Here is a 6000-nt window from a genome sequence, read left to right on the forward strand (position 1 = left end):
CTTTGTCTTTCTCAAACCCTTCTGGCTGCAGTCCATGGAGATCTGGGGATTAGTAAAGCAAAACACCCCGTTTAGGGTCTGGGTGCCTCAGATGTTTCCTGCTGCCCAGGGAAAATTTCCAGCCTGGGCAAAGGTCCACCAAGCCTGAGAAATTTGTCTGAATCTATCAGAGTCATAATGGGACATCAAATTCGAAACCCCTCTTCCCAGCAGGAAGGCTCCACTCTGCCAAGACATCAGCACGCCTGCCATCAGCAATAACTGCAATGAGAATGGAAGAACCGTGTAAGATAAAAAAGATTTTAAATTGTTCAGTCATCCAGAATTGCCTGTAGTCATGACATGGGTGTTGGTCAGAGGCAAGGTAGGAGAACCACCTCTCTGAAATTCACCTGCCAAGTTTCACCCTAGTTCTAGGATTGCTATCTATCAGCTACTGTGCTGTGCCAGGGCTGTTCCTTTCTCAGTCTAGCTAAAATTAGCAACTTGTGTCCTTGGCCAACTTGCAACATGGAGCCATTAATAGTGGGAGGGCATACGAGAAATAGAAGAATTATGAATATTTACCATTGTATTACTTTTGAGCTCCTGAGGGAAATAATCCCAGATTTATAGGATTAATTTGAGTCATTTTAAATGGCCTAAAACACTGTTGTTGAAAGGCATCTTATTCTTTGGCAAAATGTTGTTCAGTTGCTAAGTCATGTCCGATTCTTTGCAACCCCATGGACAGCAGCACACCAGGCTTCCCTGTCCTTCACATCTCCCAGAGTTTGCTCAAACTCATGTCCGTTGAGTTGATGATGCCATCCAACCATCTTATCCTCTGTTGTCCCCTTCTCGTCCTGCCTTCACTCTTTCCCAACATTAGGGTCTTTTCCAAAGAGTCAGCTCTTCACATCAAGTGGCCAAAATATTGGAGTTTCAGCTTCAGCATCAGGCTTTCCAATGACTACTCAGGGTTGATTTCCTTTAGGATTGACTGGATTGATCTCCTTGCTGTCCAAGGGACTCTCAGGAGTCTTCTCCAGTAATACATTTCGCAAGTATCAATTCTTTGGTGTTCAGCCTTCTTTATGGTCCAACCCTCACATCTGTATGTAATTACTGGAAAAACCATAGCTTTGACTATACGGACCTTTGTCGGCAAAGTGATGTCTTTGCTTTTTAATATGCTGTCTAGATTTGTCATAGCTTTTCTTCCAAGAAGCAAGTGTCTTTTAATTTCTTGGCTGCAGTCACCATCCGCAGTGATTTTGGAGCCTAAGAAAATAAAGTCTGTCACGGTTTCCATTGTTTCCCAATCTATTTGCCATGAAATGATGGGAAAATATGGGCACCCAGAGTGTGCATATTAAACAATGAGAAGATCAGCCCTGGAGAACCCATGAACTACCCCTAATATACTGTTGACCCTGCCCTGTGGACCACTCAAGGCACAGATGCTGGAAGTTAGGTTGAAGGATAGGGAGAAGTGAACAAGGAGAGTGAAAAATGAAGGCCCATTTGAGAAACTCAGAGTTTCTTTGGGGAGAGAAACAGGAACTTATAACAACCCCAACAATTGCAAAGTATAAACAGGCATCATTTTGGAATTTAGCCATCAGATTCTCCAAGAAGTCTAGTGATATGAGGGGCTCCTGGTAGGGTTCCCAAGCCCTAACGGTTCAGTAAGATCCTGATGGGTAAGGAGGTAAGAGAGGGCCCTAGAACATGATGTGGGATCAAGCCAACAGACAGATGAAGGCTGCTAGAGAAGGTGGGAGGGCGCTCAGGGTGGTTTCAGACCCTATTACTCTGATCTTCTTAGCTGACCCTGCCAAGGTGCTTGCTGTAAGCACTATTCTTCTATTGCTAGGCTAATCCCTGAACTTTATTTCGTCTATTTTTTTTTTAAACGTTTGGTTGGGTTAATCAATGAATCAGCAAAGGAAAAGTCTTGAAGGCTGAGTAGGAATTAGGTGGGAAAAGGAAAAAAGATGACCCTGGCAGAGATGTACTCAGGGTGAAGTCCTAGAGGCTGGGGACATCAGGCCTGTCTAGGAAATCACACAGTTGGTGTGGCAGGAATGTTCTGAATGGGAATAAAGAGGGTCAGGGCTGAGGGGTTGGGCAGGGACCCCATCCTGGAAGGTCTTACAGACTTTGTTGTATAGTTAGTTAGTTATTTCGGTCGCTCAGCTGTGTCCGACTCTTTGCGACCCCATGAATCGCAGCATGCCAGGCCTCCCTGTCCATCACCATCTCCCGGAGATCACTCCGGGAGATCACTCATCACTCAAACTCATGTCCATTGAGTCGGTGATGCCATCCAGCCATCTCATCCTCTGTCGTCCCCTTTTCCTCCTGCCCCCAATCCCTCCCAGCATCAGAGTCTTTTCCAATGAGTCAACTCTTCGCATGAGGTGGCCAAAGTACTGAAGTTTCAGCTTTAGCATCAGTCCTTCCAATGAACACCCAGGGCTGTTCTCCTTTAGGATGGACTGGTTGGACCTCCTTGCAGTCCAAGGGACTCTCAAGAGTCTTCTCCAACACCACACTTCAAAAGCATCAATTCTTCAGCACTCAGCTTTCTTCACAGTCCAACTCTCACATCCATTCATGACCACTGGAAAAACCATAGCCTTGACTAGACGGACCTTTGTTGCCAAAGTAATGTCTCTGCTTTTTAATATGCTATCTAGGTTGGTCATAACTTTCCTTCCAAAGAGTAAGTGTCTTTTAATTTCATGGCTGCAGTCACCATCTGCAGTGATTTTGGAGCCCAAAAAAATAAAGTCTGACACTGTTTCCACTGTTTCCCCATCTATTTCCCATATTCAATTCCAGGAAATACAGAAATAGTTGCTTGTTTTTGTTTTTCCTTTTAGTTATAATCTGTCTTTCCCAATCTCAGCATGGAGTGGTCTTTCCAAGTTAACTTTGGAGTTGTTTGGAGGATTAGGGAGAAGACAAGGATCCTCTCTCTGAGCATTAGTCTCAAGCGGCCCCTAACGCTTTGACATAGGTATCCGTATCAGCCTTTGCCTGACCCTCTGGATGTAGAGCTGATGTGCTCAGGCAGCAAACCACCAAGTTTAGGAGTGGGCTTCCCTTCTCTCTGTCCCTATGTGATGCAGTCTGGGGTCCAGTGGCCTGGGTTTGCAGCCCCTGGCTTTCTCCTTTTGGTCTTTTTCCATTGGGGGCAGGATGATGTGTCTGGACCCAAAGCATCTCTTAAAGTGGCTCTTGGCTGGGCTCAGCCTCAAAGTTTTCTCTGCAATTCCTCAGGCAGGGGCTGATGCCTGTTTGGGCTCCAGCTCAGGCTCATGGATTTGCTGCCGAGCTGGGCACTGATTTACAGTCTGCAAGTTGATGGATACTTAGGCTGCTGGCAGCTGGATGAGTGAGAAGTGACTCTCAGATAAGAGAACCCCTCTCCAATATTTACAGCTGAGCTCTGAGAGTCCAGACAGCCTTCCGAGGCCTCAGCCAGGTCTGGAGGGGAGGAACCAACAGCGGGTGGGTGGCCCAGGGCCCTGTGAGGAGAAGGAACATCTCAGACACAGGAGGGAGGCATTTTAGGCTGGGAATCCAGAGCCCTGGGTTCTCTTCCTGGCTCCCATCTAATAAGCTGCATGACTCCGTGCAAATTATTTCCTCTCGCCAAGCCCTTTCTGCCATAAAGTGGAGACAATAATTTTAGCCTTGTTCTCAGCTGTGAATATCTTAAGGATCAAATGAGATGACATTTGTGAAAGGAAAGTATCAGACTTTGAAACTCCATGAAAATGTGCTGATGATTAAAGCCCATGAAAAGATCAGAAAGAGGACCTACAATGCATTCACCTGATAAACATTCACATGGCACTGGGGTTGCTTACAAGAATTTCAGGAATTTATATTTATTATATAATATATAATATTATACATTTTATTATAATATATAATATAATATATTAAATGATTACATATTTGTTCTAATTGTAAGACATTCATGAAATAAAACCTGTGATCTTATAGCTTTTATTATTTAGCCATGGCTGAAGTACAAATGTAAATGAAGACATTTAGAGCGCTGATGTGACAAATATTATGAAGGTGCTCATGAATGCCTAGGGTTTAGAAAATATGAACACAGAGTGAGACTATTACATCATCATTTCATTCAATTTTCTGCCTTATGATGGAGATATTGCTGCTCTGTCCCTCAGCCAGGTGGCCCTCCATCACTGCAGGCTCTATAGTGACAGGAGCAAAAAGGTTTGGCAGACTAAATGCTTGAGCCGAATTCAGTAGTTGGTGTGCTAGGGTCCCACCCAGGCCCCCTAACTCCAGAGTGGGTGCTCTCTCCACAACACTGTGATCTATTTTATTCTTTTGGGTTTTTGTCCAAGGGGCGAGTTCATGAAGGACTTCTGTAGCTGCTTTCTTAGGTGACCTTCACTACAATCCTGGCAAGTGGCTGGGGGTGCTAGTGTTCATGACTTTATAGATATGGGAGATTCTGGAAAAGGAAAGAAGGGAGGGATGGAAACAAATCCCAAGGGCAGCGAACGGCAGTCCTAGACCCCTGAGGCTTATTGCAGGACTCACAGGTCTTTCCCAGCTCATCAGTGCTGGTTCTTTGGGGCTTTATTCTGTTGCTGATTTCCCTCCTGGGAGTGAAGGGAGGGTATTAAAATTAAAAGCATAAGTGACAGTTGTAAGAATTCTTTCTGAAAAAAAAAAACAAAAACAAATAAAATCATCTGAAAGAAAGTCAAAGTCTGGGCGAAGGGCTGGAGGTGGGAGATAGTTTTTAACAGGAGATTGCATTAAGGGAGGAGCTTTCCAGGTGGCCCAGTGGTAAAGAATCTGCCGCCAAAACAGGAAATGCAGGAGATGTTGGTTTGATCCCTGGTTCAGGAAGATCCTCTGGAGGAGTAAATAGCAACTCATTTCTCCAGTATTCTCACTGGAAAATTCCATGGACAGAAGAGCATGGTTGGGTTGCAAAGAGTTGGACACAACTGACCATGCGCACATGCATAAAAGGAACATCTAGCCATTCAGGTAGAACCCCAAAGAGAAAGCAGCAGGGTGTCCTGAAAGGCAAGGTACCGGCACATTGAGGTGAGGGCCAGAATGGCGCAGCCTTGGGGCCAAACGTACCTCTCTCTGGATGGCTCCCTGCAGGACATAGCCATTATGTGCATCCTGAACCTTGTTTGCATCTTTAGAATGGGTTTACTAATCTCACCCAAAGAAGGTAAGAAATACAATCATTTGTTTAAAAATGCCCATATCCCCAGTTTTATTATCCTTTGTTGTCATCAATACCTGACAAAGTCTAGTTCCCAACATCTCTTTCCAAAATGCAAACAACCTGAGAGAAGGAAATGTGCTGTGTTGCAGCCCCGCACCTGGATCAACGCCTTCACGACAGACACACTGAGACACCCTATAATGTGTGCTGCGTGTAGGAACAAATGATGAATGAGTGCTTGCACCATAAGCTTCATTAGGCTTGGATTGTATCTTGTGTTTTGTATGCATTTCAGTACTGAGTACAGAGCCTCTAGATAATAAGCTCTCAACAAACGTTCACAAAACACATGAATGCCACAATGGGAAAGCATTTTGTAAGCAAAATGGCAGCTACACACTCAACCCACTTTGCTGCAACTTCTGACTTCAGTTAACTAACTAGTTACTTTGAAAATAACAGTCACGTGATCTTTTGGTAACACTCACTTCTAAGGATGAAGTCAGCTGATTGCTTTCAAATCGGGGTGCCTGTGGAGACACAGACTCCAAGCCAAAGGTGAAATTACAAAGGTGAGCCCAGTGCCCAAGGCCTGCCAAGAGAGGAACCAGCCAGGGCCCATTAGGCCTTGAGGATGATCTCTGTGCTAATAATCTAAGCTACCATTAGTGACTTAGGGCAGAGAATTTTTTTAAATGCTAGAATGCATACGATTTTTATCTTGACATTATCCCTGTAATCACTGGCCCTGATTAAAGACTTCTGCTGTAAAA

The sequence above is a fragment of the Bos javanicus genome, chromosome 2, assembly GCF_032452875.1.
Source record: "Bos javanicus breed banteng chromosome 2, ARS-OSU_banteng_1.0, whole genome shotgun sequence".
NCBI classification, from domain to species: Eukaryota; Metazoa; Chordata; class Mammalia; order Artiodactyla; family Bovidae; genus Bos; species Bos javanicus.